A 19,204-nucleotide genomic window follows, 5' to 3' on the forward strand; every position below is an offset into this window, starting at 1 on the left:
GCACATTATGGAGTGCAACACTTTGGACCATGATGCACAAGAGGATGTCTATGGTAAGACCAAGAGATATAATATATACACACACAGTGTTTCCCAAACTAAAGGAAGCTGCTGCCAGATTTCCGCTGAATCCTTTCTGTAATGCAGACATGGTATAACAGATCTGTTTTTGTGTGTCCAACATCCTTTAACATATGATTTCAGCATCCACCTTCCTCCACTTCCTACGGACACTTGTTCCTGTGCTGCTACCATTCCGTGTGGTTGTCGTGGGACTGCCAATCACAATGTCTCGCCCCATCTTTCTGGACTCGATGATTGGTCCATGGAAAAGGCAACAGATCCAAGCTGGGCCAATCAGAGGTTTTCCTGATATATTAAAGAAGTAGGCAAGAACTCAGTTTTGCCCTATGGGAAAAGGAGACATTTTTTCCCATAGGGAGCTATAGGTTAGAGCTGCCTTTGGCCTCATTTTCCTCCATTCGTGCGGAGGAAGACAATGGACGCTGCGAGAGAACAAGAACTCTGATGACACTCTTGCTGCTTTGGCCAGTTCTGCAGCCCAGCACCCAGCCTACTTTACTTGCACGGACAGACAGATGGAGGAGCGGTGTATGGTGGGGCAAAGGGTATTTGCTTGTTGCTTAGGCTAGTATAAGTTGCTTTTTGTAATTTACACCTCAAAGAGTTGCTTCAGCATGCATATAATGAAGCATTACAGGATTTCGAGTGACAACCTGTGTTTGAAGCCAAGAGCTGATTCTTATTAACCATGTTCAAGACATCTAACTTGTCCAGACCTCAGTCTCATCATCTGTACAATATACAAGGTATTCATGAGGTTTAAATGAGCTAATTGTGTGAAAGTGCTTTGTATAATGATAAAATGTTGTCTGAATGTTAATTACTAATCTAAGCACCTTTCTCCTACAAAATAAAGGGGGGCCAGCAGTCTCCCTCATGACCCTCCCAGCCAATCCACTCTACCCAAAGGAACCACTGTTCTGACCCCTATAATTAGAGATTATCAGAAAACCTGGGTTTGAATACCAGTGTTGCTAATTATTAACAGTATGACTAACTTCTTTGAACTGTAGTATTATCATCAGTAAAATGGAGTTAATTTTAAAAGAAAAAGCTTTGGAGAGTAGCTGAAAAGTTTGCTAGGCTTTCTAATATAAGTTTCCCAACAAGGATCCTTATAATGTGGTCTGTTAAGGAATAAGTGGTTTATTTCTCTGCTATGAGACCATCGAGGGCAGGTGCTTGGGTTGGTGGGTGGCTTAGGCACCAGGTCTGATAGCAATTCGTGGATTTTAAGACTATTACAATCTGTATCAACTTAACCAACAGGAAAGGGGAGAAGAACATGGAGGAGGCAGCTCCAGTTGAGTGTGGTTAACTCTCGCTCAGGGTCCGTTAGTGAAGGCGTAGACATGTGAGCCCACCTGGCTCAAGGGAGCCTGGGAAATGTAGTCACAGGCTGGGCAGCCATGTTCCAGCTACAACACTTGCCAGCCAAGATGGGGAGCTACTGTACAAGGAGTAAATAATTGCATTTAAGGTGTTTAGACTATTCCAGAACACAGGGTTGTACCAAATATGAGCTGTTTAGTATTGTTAATTCTCATGCAGTAGAAAATTAGGAAAGAAAGTTTTTCCTCAAACTGGGCTACAGAATGGCTCTTTCTAGGAAAACTATTTCTCATCTCAAGATTATATTCTGCCAGGTTCCCTTGGCAGCTCTCAGCACATCACTCAACCCCTTCTCTCTAAGGGCTTCCATTCGTCTGCCCTGAAGAGCTTTTAAAATACTCCCTTGTGACAATCTTGAAAGAGCAGCCATGGAGAAAGTCCAGCCTTGTCTGCTGGAAGGCCCCGTTTACTTATGGGATGAACTCAGACAAGCAGACAATTAATGATAAATGGATGTTAGACTTGTTACATTTCCCAGACTAGTTTTAGCCAAATTATGAATTCATGTAAGCCAATATGGAGATCCTGGGAATCTCTTTTGTTAACTTGGGCTCCAGCCACTCCTCTTCTGCTTGCAGACTTGTGGGGAAGAGGGGATGTGGTGGGCACCTGGCTATAAGAGGATGGCTAAGATTGATTGACAGTACGCATTCTGATGTCATGAATAATGCAAGCCTCTGCCCCATTAGCCATGGAAATTTGCAGTAGGAAACTAGTGAAGTCTTTAATTATAAAGTCCTAACTGTTTAGTCTTCCAAGGAGACAGAGTTCCTAATAAATACTCTGGCAGAGGCCTTAAGCAGGGGGTGGGCTGCGTTGTGTAGCTGAATGTATGAAAGACCACCCACAAGGCTAGGAGGGCAGGCAGGCCAGAGTAGGACCTGTTCATGACCTCAGCAGATGGGCTGCCAAGGAAACAAAACGCCCCCCTGCCCCTTACCCCACCCCTGGAACTACCCAGACCCAGGGAGGAATTGGGGCTCGCTTCGGACAGCCCACCTGCACTTAGCTCGTCCACAAACATTAGCTGGTTTCTTAGCAACCTGGAGCATCTTTAGGAGCCATTCATTGTGCAGTTTCACCCATCAGCTGTGACTAGGACCTGACTTCCTCCACCCTGCTTGTTACAGTTTCCAGCTGTGACCAAGCACAAGCGTTGGCTTGCAAAAGAAAAAAAAGGAGTGATTATCTCTCCCTTACTGGACTATAACGGAAGATGGGGAAATCAGGAAGTGCTTCTTCCATCGAGCACTCTTATAAAAATGCCTGCGGGTCGATATGTCTGATCGGGGGTGGGGTGGGAGGATGGACTGCCTGAAGCCATCACACACACAGCGTCAAGTGGAGGCAATTCTCCTGATCATTTGGGCTAAAATTCTTTTATTGAAAGGTCCAGAAAGTTGAAGCTAGGTTGCTTATCTGTATTTATTTCTAGGCTGACACTCCCAGAAAATTACCTCAGTTTTCTGCTTCACTTCACTTGTCCAGCCAACCTACAGGGAAGTCAGTTAACTGCCTGGTTCCTTGTTCAGTCGCTAAGTCGTGTCTGCCTCTCTGTGACCCCACGGACTGCAGCATGCCAGGCTCGTCTATCTCCCAGAGTTTGCTCAAATTCTTATCCTTTGAGTCGGTGATGTCATCCAGCCATCTCATCTTCTGTTGACCCCTTCTTCTCCTGCCCTCAATCTTTCCCAGCACCAGGGTCTTTTCCAAGGTTCAAATCCCAAGAGCTGCTTCTAGAGGCAGCCACAGTGTTCAGGTCACCACAATGTCACCTTCCCTATCACTGAAGGGAACAAGTGCCACCCTGGAGTAGGGGACCCCAAGAATGCCGTCTCGTCGGAACACTAACAGACAGATGGACGCCACCTCGGATTTTCAAGGGAAGTACCAAAAGACAGAGGAGGCCTATACTAGAAGCTTCCAGAGCCCCTTCGGGTGGTTTCCATAGAAACTGAAGAAAACAAAGGTAACAGGCAGCCCAACTTCAGGCTATGGAGACAGCCCAGGGTGAGTCAGAGCTAATAAAAGTGCTCTGTAATGTCCCTGCACAAACTGTTGAGACGCTTGCAAGCCTCAGAGTGTTTTCACTTTGGCCTGGAGCCCCAGAATCCATTCAGCTGGTGATTAATTGCAGGAAAGATCCTGGGAAATAGATCAGGAACTGAAAGTGGTTTGTATCAGTGTGATCATTAAAATTTGATCAAAAGCTGGACTTGGCTAGTTCCCTTTGGATGGTGTTTTCTGAAAGCAAGTTTGAAAAAGCAGTTCCCAGCCTTCCCACCATGAACTCGTCTTGAATTGCCGAGTCATATTTTGAGGCAACACTGCATAATGGATCAGAAGTAGAGCAAAGCAGATGTGTGCACTGGCACCTTTTTAGATGGCAATGTAGAAAGCAAAGAAATAAAAATAGTTTGAGTGTCAAGACAACTGGTAAAAATCAGAAGTCTTAGCAAAAATGCGTATGGTTGACTCATGTCTCTATATTAACAAGTAGTATAGAAGCAATGTTAAATTTATGGCCTTCCCAGGTGGTTCAGTGGAAGAGAACTTGCATGCCAATGCAGGAGATATGGATTTGATCCCTGGATCAGGAAGATATCCCGAAGAAGGAAATGGCAACCCACTCCAGTATTCTTGCCTGGAAAATTCCATGGACAGAGGAGCCTGATGAGCTATATAGTCTGTGGGGGTCTCAAAAGAGCAACAATGTTAAGTTTGTATCCTAGTTAGGTCTTTTAGAAGCTTGGACTTAAAACATTTCCCATAGTTACAGGGCCAAAGCTCCTTATGCTGTAGATGTGATTACAGATGACAGTCACTCCAAAACCATCCCATCCATCCACCCTGCATCCACCCAATTTCACCTTATTGCACTGTTTTTGTTGCCTTTCTATATCTGTGTCCTCAGATAGACTCCAACCAAGTTCATTTTGAGAAAACTCTGGCTTTAGCTCAGCACTAAGTCTTCAGTAGTGAAAGTCACTCAGTCATGTCCAACTCTTTGCAACCCCATGGACTATACAGTCCATGGAATTCTCCAGGCCAGAATACTGGAATGGGTAGCCTTTCCCTTCTCCAGGGCATCTTCCCAACCCAGGGATCGAACCCAGGTCTCCCACATTGCAGGCGGATCCTTTACCAACTGAGCCACAAGTGAAGCCCAGGAATACTGGAGTGGGTAGCCTATCTCTTCTCCAGCAGATCTTCCCAACCCAGGAATCGAACTAGGGTCTCCTGCATTGTAGAAAGATTATTTACCAACTGAGCTATCAGGGAAGCCCATTCTATAAATACCTGTTTAAATGATGAAAAAAATGAATGCTCATTCAATTTTTCAGCCCTTCCATAGGAATCTACACATTTAAACAGGAGAAAAATAAAACCGTAACTCCTGTTTTTTTAGATGATATCTGTGTTCTCTTCATTAATTTACCCCATGTTCTTCATAAAGCTATAGATTTCCACCGCTTCTGTTGGAAAATGCGTTTTGGCTTCTAACCAGGATCTCAGGACACCCAAAACATGTTTATCCTGCTCAAGGGTTCTTAATGAAGACAGTGGCTTTCTTCCTCCCCAACTGCTCTGGCAGACAGGATTCTTTCTTTCTTCTCTTTATCTATGACCCCCTGCACTTACTGCAAAAGAAGGATGTCTCCTAGGGGGTCACAGAAGAAAGAAAGCCACCTACTCACATTCATAAGCACATGCTTGCATCCTGGGGAACATTCCTTAAGCGATGGATTTGTCTCCTAGGAACTGCTGCTTCCCTCCTTCCCTCTCCCCCTTTCCTTTCCTGTTTTTTTCTCTTTTCTTCCTTCCCTCTTTCTTTTTCTTTTGTATTCCTTCGAATTGAAAATAAGGAAAATAAGACAGTTTTGAACTCTCACTTTTCTCCTGTTCCAAAATCATTTAGAATGCTCAATTCCCAGTCTTTTCTACTCTGCACTCTGACAGTTAGCCAAAAAGAAACTATTCCCCTCCACTTTGAGAGCACTGGTTTCTTTTTCTTTTTTTCTTTAACACTATTTCATTTGTGCATTCCTGAGCTTTGCTCTTACCGTCTTGCAATATTGCAGAGACAGCTCTTTTCCACCTTGTGTTGCCATCAGGGAAGCTCCTGTCCTGGCAGTCTGGATTGTGGAGATTTGTAACTGCTTAACTGTTAGGGGATGTCGGTGGCTAGCAGGAGGGTTGAGGACGGTAAAGGTATGAGAAAGTCAGTTGGGGAGATAACAGGTGAAGACTGGTTTGCTTTGAAGGCAACACCTATTCATTCATATTATGTGAGAAATATTTAGCCAAAATAATATAAATAGCAAACATTAATTTAAACAAAGTATGCTATAACTATTTGGGAAGATGGGAGTAGCAAGAAAGGATATACTGGGAGTGAGGAGGGGGACATAAGATTTTAGAATTAAATTAACTCCTCTATAATAGAAAGTCGATAGACAATGTCCAACATTTTAAAATCAAGGCAATCTCCCCCGACTTTAACATGGCATTTTCATTCATTTCATGCAGTCCAAAGTATTTTCTGATTTTTATTGTGATTTCTTCCTGGAAACAGGGATTATTTAGAGGCATGTTTCTAAATTTCCACATATGTGGAGTATATTTTGTTGCTGATCTCAGCTGCAGTATTGTCAGAGAACATATGCTATATGACTTAAGTCCTTAAAAATTTGAGACTTGCTTTTGACAGTATGTGATTGGTCACCTTCTCCATACATGCTTGGAGAGAGGATGTACCCTGCAGTTGTTGAATGCTCCATGTGGTTCATTAGATTATTTCTTAATCAAGTTGCTGCAGGCTTTTGTGTTCTTACTGATTTTTGTCTACTTGTTCTATCAGTTACAAAACTTCTAAAACTTCAGTAAAATAATATTTTTGACCGTTCCTATTTAGTTCTGTCAATTTTTGCTTTATATTTGGTCATATTCTTAAGGTGAATACAAATTTAGGGGTGTCCTATCTTTCTAACAAAATGTACATTTTATCATTATTGTATCCCCCTTCATGGATATAGTTTACTATATCTGATATTAATAAAGCTATACCTACTTTCTTTTCATTGATATTTACATTATATTTCTTAATTCACCTTTTCCTTTCAACATTTCTGGATTTATGTAGATAATTCTTATAAACATAGTTTTTTTAAATAAGAGTTTAAGGATGTTTGACTATTAATTGTCTCATTGCCTTATACACAATTACTGCTCTATTGGGATTTGTTATTTTACTAAATAATTCATTGTTACTCTTATTTGGTCTACATTCTTTTTTTCCCTCTTCTTTCTTTGTTTTTATTTTGAATTTTTCCCCAAGTTTTATTGAGAAATAATTGACATACAGCACTGTGTAAGTTTAAGGTGTATGTCATAATGGTTTGATTTGCAGATTTTGTGAAATGATTAGAAGAGATTTAGTTTACATCCATCATCTAATATAGATACATAAAGGAAAGAAATTTCTCTCTGTGATGAGAACTCTTAGCACTTAGTCTCTCAACAACTTTCCTATATATGATACAGCAGTGCAAACTCTAGTTAAGTTGTACATCCCTAATACTTACATATCTTAAAACTGAAAGATTATCCTTTTTGACCACCATCCTCCAATTCCTCCCTCCACTCACCCAACCACAAATTTGACCCCTTTTTCTGGGTTAGGTATTTTATTTTTGTATTTTTTATTCCATATATAATCGAGATCATACAATATTTGTCTTTCTCTATCGGTATTATTTCACTTAGCATGATGCCCTCGAGCTTCATCCACGTTGTCACAAGTGGCAGCACTTTAAAGATAATGTTCCCTTGTCTTTTGTTTTACATAACTTTATATTGCTTCTCTTAAACTCACTTGTCTGTCTCATTGTTGCACCTTGAGTGTTGCCTGTATTATAATCAGGATCAGTTTAAGATTTTTATCTTATTTTACAAGTCATACTATAATGTAACTAGGTGTGGTTTTCTTTCTTTAAAAAATAATCTGTTTGAGATCAGCAAGATTTGTTTAATATATGGCTTATTATCGGAGAAGGCAATGGCACCCCACTCCAGTACTCATGCCTGGAAAATCCCATGGACAGAGGAGCCTGGTGGGCTGCAGTCCATGGAGTCGCTAAGAGTCAGACACGACTGACCGACTTCACTTTCACTTTTCACTTTCATTCACTGGAGAAGGAAATGGCAACCCACTCCAGTGTTCTTGCCTGGAGAATCCCAGGGACGGGGGAGCCTGGTGGGCTGCCGTCTATGGGTTCGCACAGAGTCGGACACGACTGAAGCGACTTAGCAGCAGCAGTATGGCTTATTATCTGTCATCAGTTTTGAAAATTTCACATTATTTTCTTCAAACATTACATTTGCCTCATTTTCTCTCTCTCAATCTGTGATATCTTCTTATTGAATCTTTTATTTACCATTGCCTGTGTGTTGTCCATTAATTTATCTCTTCACAGTTCAGTCTGCATTATTTGCTCTGACCTATCTGCCATTTCACTGATTTTCTCTTCATCTGTGTCAAAGCCTTTGTTCAATCCATCTATAGAGTTCTTAATTTCAGTTGCTAACTTTTTCCATTTTAAGATTTCCGCTTGGTTCTTTCTTATACTTTACAGCTCTTGACAAAAATTACTGGTCTATTCATTTGTCTCTCTGAACTTGGTGAACAGTGATATGAGAGATAATTCCCATATCTGAAGCTCCTGTGGGTCTCTTTCTTTGGTTTGTTGTTTCTGATTTTGTTTGTTTCATGTTGTCTCATCATGTTTTAGGCTACTTTTTTAAACTTTTTATCCTGTATTGGGGTATAGCTGATTAATAAACAATGTTGTGATAGTTTCAGGCAAACAGCAAAGGGAACCAGCCACACACATACATGCGTCCACTCTCCACCAAACCTGCCGCCCATGGATTTTTTTTTAAATTAGGTACCCAATGTTGTATTTGCCACATTGACTGTGGAATATACTTCAGGTCTAGGGTGATACTTTCCTCTAGAGAGGAATGTCACCAGCTGGTTTTACCTCCATCATTTTCAGAGATGAGCTCATTTGAAGTTGAGCTCCATTCCTTGTAAGGTGTTTCTGACTCTGATTCACCCTTATTCCTAGAGCGTTCCCTTTGGGATCTTAATTTAAAATTCACCAGAGGTTCCCTCGGTGAGCATTAGGTTGGTCCCCTTAGTCCAATATGACTGTCAACAAGTGACCTTCAGCCTTTCAGCCAGTTCCTTCAGAGTGTCCAAAGTTCCCAGCGCAAACCATCTCTATGTGCTGGGTCATTCCTTGGCCTCTCTCCTCTAGCCAGGGAATTCTTTGCTGTTCTGATTCCTCTCAGATGCCTCCAAGCAGACACTTAAAAATATTTTCTTCTTCTCTTCTAATTTTCCTCAGTGGGTGTACTGGTTTAAATTGGCCAGTCTATCATTACCAGAATGTCAGCAATTAAAAAAGAAAAAAGAGTACAGAATCTACTTAATGATATCCCGTCATTACATCACCAAGGTTAAAAATCAGCTCTTGGGTGGATTTATTCCATATCTACACCAACATTAGAGTATAAAAATTCTTTCTCTTGTATTAGAATCTAGGAAGAAGACTGCCAAAATTAAAGTCACAATTTGGGGATTTCCAATTTGTTTCTTGGTATGAAGTAAATGGATATAAGATACCTCTCTCCACTTTCAGTCTTCCACTCTAATTTTTAAATTTATTTAAATATATCTCACAGAGTAATAATATGTAAATGTAGACACACATGAATTTTGGTTTGGCCTCTATTTTTTTTTTTAATTTGGCTGTGTTGGGTCTTTGTTGAGACACACGTGGCCTTTTGTTGCCATGCTTGAGCTCTGTAGCTGGGATCTTAGTTCCCCAACCAAGGCTTGAAGCCACATCCCCTGCACTGGAAGGTGCATTCTTAACCCCTGGACCACCAGAAAAGTCTCTTTGGCCTCTATCCTTTTAGGGAAAGTCTGAAAATGTTTTGATCCTTAAAAAACTCAAACTTCAAAATTTTTAATATCCTATGTTTCTGAGATTTCTCCTCCTCCCCATGGAGTATGTACCTCCTTGCCCTCTGATGGCTTTCTTATGCCAGAATCCGAGGGAATCCTCACTTTAAAGGAACCAGCATCACGGTCATAAGAGCTGTAAACGTGGAATTTTAAAAATTTAAAGCAGGCAGTGGTATCTACGGTCTGAGATGGCCAGAGTCCAATGAAACCATTGAGATTAACATGTGCTGGAGCCTCTGGAATTTCTTGGGACTGAATAATTCCTAAGCTCAGTATCTTATCAAAACAGATTGGAGAATGATTTTTCCTTGATGTACTTTCCAATTAAATAATCTTATACACTATACTATGGCACCCCACTCCAGTACTCTTGCCTAGAAAATCCATGGACAGAGGAGGCTGGTAGGCTGCAGTCCATGGGGTCGCTAAGAATCGGACACGACTGAGTGACTTCACTTTCACTTTTTGCTTTCATACATTGGAGAAGGAAATGGCAACCCACTCCAGTGTTCTTGCCTGGAGAATCCCAGGGACGGGGAAGCCTGGTGGGCTGCTGTCTATGGGGTCGCACGGAGTTGGACACGACTGAAGCAACTTAGCAGCAGCAGCAGCATAAACTATGCTTCCTCATAACTGCACCATTATAATTGGATTAGAGAATTTGGGATTTACTTTTTAAAAAATCAAGCAGTTTAGGGGCTTCTTAGGTGGCTCAGAGGTAAAGAATCTGTCTGCCAATGGAGGAGACACAAGAGACGGGTTCAATCCCTGGGTTGGGAAGATCCCCTGGAAGAGGAAATGGTAACCCACTCCAGTATTCTTGCCTGGGAAATCCCATGGACAGAGGAGTCTTGCGGGCTACAATCCATGGGGCCACAAAGAGTCAGATACAACTAACTCTTTGTGTACACACACACAAGCAAGATGTGTAGATTGAAAGATTCGGACTTGACAAATTTGCCCAATGAGATCTTGATACTCCCTTCACTGAGGTGTGTATTGATATATTAGAAGATCCTTCCGAGTAGATGATGGTTTCTTTCTATCATAGTAGGTACCTCTAGTTAGGCGAGTAACTGACTGTAACTTCCTGAAAGAACTATTATTGGAATTAGAACATAACCATCCATCCTGGAAATACTAGCTGACCACATACTGAGATCAATGAATCCCAAAGTTGCCTGTTCATTTTATTCATAAAACAACATTTATTGAGTACTTCCCAGGTACCAGCTCTGGGAACAAAGCAGTAAAAAGTCAGACTTGGTCCTTGCCTAATGGGACTTATGTTCTAATAGAAAAAATATGATAATAGTACTGAACAGATAAGCAAAAGAATTGCAGGGTGTGCTGTGTTATCAAAATAAATAAGCAGGAGGATATGAAAGAGAGTGTCCAGAGAGGCCACTTTAGATAAGAGGGTAGAAAAGAGCCTAAGGAAATCAATGGTGGCCTGAGGCATGAGATTGCACCACTCATACAAAGATCTGGGGAAAAAGAGGTCCAGGCAGAGGGAACAACCACTGGAAAGGATTTGGAATAGTCTAGGCCCAGAAAGGAGGCCCCAGTAGAATGAGAGAAGACAGGAAAAAAAAAAAAGAGGTGTTGAAAAATAGGCAGGAATTGGGGTTTTTAGGGATCTAGAGATCTTTGTAAAGGTCGTATGTGAATCTAATTGTGAGTGAATATTTTCTCAATATGGATGTGGATCTGATCAATTCAGTTCAGTCACTCAGTTGTGTCCAACTCTTTGAGACCCCATGGACTGCAGCACGCCAGGCTTCCCTGCCCATCATCAACTCCCGGAGTTTACTCAAACTCACGTCCATTGAGTCAGTGATGCCATCCAACCATCTCATCCTCTATCATCCCCTTCTCCTCCCACCTTCAATCTTTCCCAGAATCAGGGTCTTTTCAAATGAGATCCTTCTTCGCATCAGGGGGCCAAAGTATTGGAGTTTCAGCTTCAACATCAGTCTTTCCAATGAATATTCAGGACTGATTTCCTTTAAGATGGACTAGTTGGATCTCCTGGCAGTCCAAGGGACTCTCAAGACTCTTCTCCAAAATCACAAATCAAAAGCATCCATTCTTCGGTGCTCAGCTTTCTTTATAGCTCAACTCTCACATCCATACATGACTACTGGAAAAACCATAGCTTTGACTAGATGGACCTTTGTTGGCAAAGTAATGTCTCTGCTTTTTAATATGCTGTCTAGGTTGGTCATAACTTTTCTTCCAAGGAGCAAGTGTCTTTTAATTTCATGGCTGCAGTCACCATCTGCAGTGATTTTGGAGCCCCCCCAAATAAAGTCTCTCACTGTTTCCACTGTTTCCCCATCTATTTGCCATGAAGTGATGCGATGGATCCCATGATCTTAGTTTTCTGAATGTTGAGCTTTAAGCCAACTTTTTCACTCTCTTCTTTCACTTTCATCAAGAGGCTCTTTAGTTCTTCTTCACTTTCTGCCATAAGGGTGATGTCATCTGCATTTCTGAAGTTATTGATATTTCTTCTGGCAGTCTTGATTCCAGCTTGTGCTTCTTCCAGCCCAGTGTTTCTCATGATGTACTCTGCATATAAGTTAAATAAGCAGGGTGACAATATACAGCCTTGACGTACTCCTTTCCTGATTTGGAACCAGTCTGTTGTTCCATGTCCAGTTCTAACAGTTGCTTCTTGACCTGCATATAGATTTCTCAAGAGGCAGGTCAGGTGGTCTGGTATTCCCATCTCTTTCAGAATTTTCTACAGTTTGTTGTGATCTGCACAGTTAAAGGCTTTGGCATAGTCAATAAAGCAGAAGTCGAAGTTTTTGGAACTCTTGCTTTTTTGATGATCCAACAGATGTTGGCAATTTGATCTCTGGTTCCTCTGCCTTTTCTAAATCCAGCTTGAACATCTGGAAGTTCATGGTTCACGTACTGTTGAAACCTAGCTTGGAGAATTTTGAACATTACTTTGCTAGCGTGTGAGATGAGTGCACTTGTGCCGTAGTCTGAACATTCTTTGACATTGCCTTTCTTTGGGATTGGAATGAAAATTGACCTTTTCCAGGCCTGTGGCCACTGCAGAGTTTTCCAAATTTGTTGGCATACTGAGTGCAGCACTTTCAAAGCCTCATCTTTTAGGATTTGAAATAGCTCAACTGGAATTCCATCACCTCCACTAGCTTTGTTCGTAGTGATGCTTTCTAAGGCCCACTTGACTTCACATTCCAGGATGTCTGGCTCTAGGTCAGTGATCACACCATCGTGATTATCTGGGTCGTGAAGATCTTTTTTGTCCAGTTCTTCTGTGTATTCTTGCCACCTCTTCTTAGTATCTTCTGCTTCTATTAGGTCCATACCATTTCTGTCCTTAATTGTGCCCATCTTTGCATGAAATGTTCCCTTGATATCTCTAATTTTCTTGAAGAGCTCTCTAGTCTTTCCAATTTTGTTGTTTCCTCTATTTCTTTGCATTGATCACTAAGGAAGGCTTTCTTATCTCTCCTTGCTGTTCTTTGGAACTCTGCATTCAGATGGGTCTATTTTTTCTTTTCTCCTTTGCTTTATGCCTCTCTTCTTTTATCCTCCACATAAGGCCAAGGAAATTTATCAGGATTGATCTGTCATAAACTGCCTAGAAGTCTGTATTCTATGTGAAAAGCACAGAATCACTAAACCCAAAGTTAGGACACCTGGAGTACTGGCCTCAGCTGTGCTCTTCATAACAGGATCATAATGATACCTGGCCAGTCCATTTCATGAAGTGCTTATCATGTCTAGATGAACTGATTCATATCAAAGCATGTCAACATGGAGAACTGCATGAATACACAGGGTTATTTTTTGATTCCTGGCACAATGTATCACCTGTAACGATCCTTTCAAACAATTTCAGAGGAATAACAGGTCATCTGGATGCTATCTCTAGGGTAAAGCAGAAAAGTCTGTGCCCACTTACAGGGCTGTAGGAAGGATTAAATGGAGTCGCCTGTGTGTGTGTGCTACACCCAACACCCACTCTAGAGTCTGTGGCCTTCACCTCCTATCTTTCTTGGTTCAGTGCCTTCAGCTCTATTTTTATATTTACTAACCCACTCCAGTGTTCTTGCCTGGAGAATCCCAGGGATGGTGGAGCCTGGTGGGCTGCCGTCTATGGGGTCGCACAGAGTCAGACACGACTAAAGTGACTTAGCAGCAGCAGCAGCATGTCTCCTCTGGTCCCCATGTCAAAAAGTACCTGTCTTTCCCTGATGCGTAGTGATTTGAGTATTTATATATCTTCTTTTGTAAAGTTTCTGTTCAAATATTTTGCTTAGTTTCCCCGCCCCCTCCCCCATTGGGTTGTTTAGCTTTTTATTGTTGCTCTGTAAAATTTCTTTATATATTCTTGACATGGAATTTGTTTTAATATATGAAAGAGGCAATAAATAAAAGCTTAAAAGGCAAAAACAAAGCAAAACTTACCTGTCCCGTGACCAATGTTCTCATGATTCTTCTCTGTAAGGCAAAGAAGGATTCATTTATGACAGTCCCACCAAATGTTACCACTTAAATAAAATGCACTGGTTTCCAGAAAGCCTAAACAGTAACTTTAATTTGGGGAATATCAGATACTGCAGAGAGGCTTCCCAGGTGGCTCAGTGGTAAAGAACCCACTTGCCAATGCAGGAGACCCAAGAGATGTGGATTCGATCCCTGGGTTGGGAAGATCCCCTGGAGGAGGGCATGGCAACCGGCTCCAGTATTCTTGCCTGGGAGAATCCCATGGACAAAGGAGCCTGGCAGGCTACTGTTCATAGGGCAGCAAAGAGTCAGACACGACTGAAGCATCTTAGCACGCACAGCCTCATGCAGGTATTGCAGAAGTCATCAGTAAGAGAGAGGGAGGAGTCTGGATTTTCTGGACTCCCCAAATTACGTCCAATGCGTAGTTGTTGTGATTCTGACTGTAAGTCCTGTTGAATTTCCCCAGAATGTTAAACAAAGTTGGCACAACATTGACTCTCTGTACATTCTCCCCCTTGTTTGGGCCTTGTTACCAATTCCAGGCCAGATTGCCCTCACTGACCTACTGCTCTAACACTCCCCACACCTCTTCCAACATTTTCAGCCATTTTCTTCTTCCTTCCTGCCTCCCTAAAATACCTGTAACTAAGGTAACCATATATCCTAGGATGATCCTGGTTTCTACCTGTTTTTCTGGCATAATTATCAATATATTGATCCTTCTTTTAAATGTGTGCTAGTTTGGAAAACAAATTACCTGGTAACCCTACCTGTAGCTGAATGAATTTGAGCGAAGCCTGAAGGCAAGTCTAGGGTGAGGAAAGAGAAAGAGCAGAGCTTAAAAAGTCAAGCTTAGAAGGTGCCAACCCTTGTCTACCCTGCAGCGCCATCCCTCATGCATTGGTGCCAGGCCAGCTTTCGCTGGCATCATACCAGGATGAGACTGGCTCTCAGGAGAGGTGTCTCATAAGTAAACTGAAAGCAAGAGATTCCTAGAAATTAGAGGTAAAAAGATGCAAAAGACAATGGAGGATGGTTTTATGAGAGCGTCAAAAGGTTATACACACTCCATGAGGATGCAGGAAGACAGTAGTTTTGTTGCTTCAATTTTATCTCCATTCCTGAGGGGGTGGTGAGGTGTACAACACTGGCGTCCTGGCTGATTCCTTTTGCTCCTTACCACTCGGGTGTTCCTGCTGAGGACCACAGAGGACTCGCCCTTACCAGGCAGATTGCTTGGATTAGATTTGGTTGCCTGGACCGAAAGGCAGGACCAGGGTCAGGTCCCATTTGTCACTTGGTGACCAGGAGAATTATTTTCACTTTGATGGGCAAACTTTCCATCTGCGAAGTAAAGAGAGTTAAACCAGATGGTCTCTAAGGCAATAGTTCAAAATATTTGTATATTGCTTAAAGAATTTGAAGAACTTTCTTCCTTAAGCAGTTTTACATTAATTTAAAATGTGAAAGTGAAACAGCTGGCTTAAAACTCAACATTCAAAAAACTGAGATCATGGCATCTGGTCCCATCACTTCATGGCCAATATATGGGGAAAAAATGGAAACAGTGACAGAGTTTATTTTCTTGGGCTCCAAAATCGCTGCAGAGAGTGACTGCAGCCATGAAATTAAAAGATGCTTGCTCCTTGGAAGGAAATCAATGACAAGCCTAGACAGTGTATTGAAAAGCAGAGATATCACTTTGCTGACAAAGGTCCATCTAGTCAAAGCTATGGTTTTTCCAGTAGTCATGTATGGATGTGAAAGTTGGATCGTAAAGAAGGCTGAGTGCCAAAGAATTGATGCTTTTGAACTGTGAGGCTGGAGAAGACTCTTGAGAGTCCCTTGGACTGCAAGGAGATCCAACCAGTCAATCCTAGAGGAAATCAACCCCGAATATTCATTGGAAGGACTGAAGCTAAAGCTCCAGTACTTTGGCCACCGGATGTGAAGAACTGACTCATTGAAAAAGACTCTGATGCTGGGAAAGATTGAGGGCAGAAGAAGAAGGGGGAGACAGAGGCTGAGATGGTGGGATGGCATCATTGACTCAATGGACATGAATTTGAGCCAACTCCAGGAGTTAGTGAAGGACAGGGAGCCTGGTATGCTGTGGTTCATGGGGTTGTAAAAGGTTGGACATGACCGAGCAACTGAACAACAACAAAAAAACACAAGATGTAATTTCCAACACATGATGGATATGGACATTTTATTCATAAAGGCCTGGTTACATTATTCTTTAAAATGTATCCAAATACCACAGCCATTTTATACCCATATCATCTTTTTTACCTCAAAAAATTATTGTTTAATACATGGAAATCTTACATTGTTCCCGTTTCAATTTGAACTCATTTTAGTCTGTCTGTTGTTTAGTCACTGTGTTGTGTCTGATTCTTTGCAACCCCGTGGACGGTAGGCCACCAGGCTCCTCTGTCCATGGGATTTCCCAGGCAAGAACACTGGAGTGGTTTGCCGTTCCCTTCTCCAGGGGATCTTCCCAACCCGGGGACTGAACCGACATCTCCTGCATTGCAGGTGAATTCTTTACCACTCAGCTATCTTAGAATACACTCATTTTGTTCTACTTCCCCAAAAGAATTTTACCCTTGATATAATTTTCTGTATGTTTGAAAGTTTTTTTAAAAAATCACACTATCACTCCTTGATGCAACAAAAGTATGTGAACACAATTACATTTTTAAAATTTCCTGTGACTGTAAATTTCAAAGGGTAAAAACAGTAAATAAACTCTAGATGGAGTTATCACTACAACTGTTTTGACCAACTGAAATCATTAAACAAGTAAGTAAAATTTTATTGGAATTGTTTCTCTTGGAAAGATGGATAGAGCTGGCTTAGGTTTTGAGCAAGTTATTTATGATTTAGTACAATTTATTGAAATAGTTTTATTCCCCCCCTCCTTTTTTTTAAAGAAGTGCTAAGGAACATTCAGGTATGGCCTAAATCAAATCCCTTATGATTATATAGTGGAAGTGAGAAATAGATTTAAAAGACTAGATCTGATAGATAGAGTGCCTGATGAACTATGGACGGAGGTTCGTGACATTGTACAGGAGACAGGGATCAAGACCATCCCCATGGGAAAGAAATGCAGAAAAGCAAAATGGCTGCCTGAGGAGGCCTTACAAATAGCTGTGAAAAGAAGAGAAGTGAAAAGCAAAGGAGAAAAGGAAAGATATACTCATTTGAATGCAGAGTTCCAAAGAGCAGCAAGGAGAGATAAGAAAGCCTTCCTCAGTGATTAATGCAAAGAAATAGAGGAAACAATAGAATGGGAAAGACTAGAGAGCCCTTCAAGAAAATTAGAGATACCAAGGGACATTTCATGTAAAGATGGGCTCAATAAAGAACAGAAATGGTATGGACCCAACAGAAGCAGAAGATATTAAGAAGAGGTGGCAAGAATACACAGATCAGATCAGATCAGTCGCTCAGTCGTGTCCGACTCTTTGCGACCCCATGAATCACAGCAGGCCAGGCCTCCCTGTCCATCACCAACTCCCGGAGTTCACTCAGACTCACGTCCATCAAGTCAGTGATGCCATCCAGCCATCTCATCCTCTGTCGTCCCCTTCTCCTCTTGCCCCCAATCCCTCCCAGCATCAGAGTCTTTTCCAATGAGTCAACTCTTTGCATGAGGTAGCCAAAGTACTGGAGTTTCAGCTTTAGCATCATTCCTTCCAAAGAAATCCCAGGGCTGATCTCCTTCAGAATGGACTGGTTGGACCTCCTTGCAGTTAAATTGAAGAAAGTAGGGAAAACCACTAGACCATTCAGGTATGACCTAAATCAAATCCCTTATGATTATACAGTGCAAGTGAGAAATAGATTTAAGGGCCTAGATCTGATAGATAGAGTGCCTGATGAACTATGGAATGAGGTTCGTGACATTGTACAGGAGACAGGGATCAAGACCATCCCCATGGAAAAGAAATGCAAAAAAGCAAAATGCTTGTCTGGGGAGGCCTTACAAATAGCTGTGAAAAGAAGAGAAGCGAAAAGCAAAGGAGAAAAGGAAAGATATAAACATCTGAATGCAGAGTTCCAAAGAACAGCAAGAAGAGATAAGAAAGCCTTCTTCAGCAATCAATGCAAAGAAATAGAGGAAAACAACAGAATGGGAAAGACTAGAGATCTCTTCAAGAAAATCAGAGATACCAAAGGAACATTTCATGCAAAGATGGGCTCGATAAAGGACAGAAATGGTATGGACCTAACAGAAGCAGAAGATATTAAGAAGAGATGGCAAGAATACACAGAAGAATACACAGAAGATCTATACAAAAAATATCTTCACGACCAAGATAATCACGATGGTGTGATCACTCACCTAGAGCCAGACATCCTGGAACGTGAAATCAAGTGAGCCTTAGGAAGCATCACTATGAACAAAGCTAGTGCAGGTGATGGAATTCCAGTTGAGCTACTTCGAATCCTGAAAAATGATGCTGTGAAAGTGCTGCACTCAATATGCCAGCAAATTTGGAAAACTCAGCAGTGGCAACAGGACTGGAAAAGGTCAGTTTTCATTCCAATCCCAAAGAAAGGCAATGCCAAAGAATGTTTAAACTACCGCACAATTGCACTCATCCTACACGCTAGTAAAGTAATGCTCAAAATTCTTCAAGCCAGCCTTCAGCAATATGTGAACCATGAACTTCCAGATGTTCAAGCTGGATTTAGAAAAGGCAGAGGAACCAGAGATCAAATTGCCAACATCCACTGGATCATTGAAAAAGCAAGAGAGTTCCAGAAAAGCATCTATTTCTGCTTTATTGACTATGCCAAAGCCTTTGACTGTGTGGATCACAATAAACTGTGGAAAATTCTTCAAGAGACAGGAATACCAGACCACCTGACCTGACTCTTGAGAAACCTGTATATAGGTCAGGAAGCACCAGTTAGAACTAGACATGGAACAATAGACTGGTTCCAAATAGGAAAAGGAGTACGTCAAGGCTGTATATTGTCACCCTGCTTATTTAACTTATATGCAGAGTACATCATGAGAAACGCTGGGCTGGATGAAGCACAAGCTGGAATCAAGATTGCCGAGAGAAATATCAGTAACCTCAGATATGCAGATGACACCACCTTTATGGCAGAAAATGAAGAAGAACTAAAGAGCCTCTTGGTGAAAGTGAAAGGGGAGAGTGCAAATGTTGGCTT

General features: G+C 41.6%; 1 long non-coding RNA gene across 5 annotated transcripts in view; it reads left to right on the forward strand.

Annotated features, from left to right (window-relative positions):
• LOC147365388 (uncharacterized) overlaps positions 1-19,204 on the forward strand; it is a 57,194-nt gene that overhangs the window by 23,170 nt on the left and 14,820 nt on the right. For 4 of the 5 annotated variants that reach the window (XR_015135507.1, XR_015135499.1, XR_015135500.1 and 1 more), the window contains one exon: positions 205-1,860. The exons of the other annotated variant lie outside the window; for it this stretch is intronic. This is a non-coding gene — a long non-coding RNA (uncharacterized LOC147365388). Of the gene's footprint in view, positions 1-204; positions 1,861-19,204 lie in introns of those variants that run through there. 5 annotated transcript variants of the gene reach the window in all.

This window comes from Bos grunniens, chromosome 10, assembly GCF_055505025.1.
Source record: "Bos grunniens cultivar Pamir isolate PY7600 chromosome 10, Bosgru_T2T1.0, whole genome shotgun sequence".
Classification (NCBI taxonomy): Eukaryota; Metazoa; Chordata; class Mammalia; order Artiodactyla; family Bovidae; genus Bos; species Bos grunniens.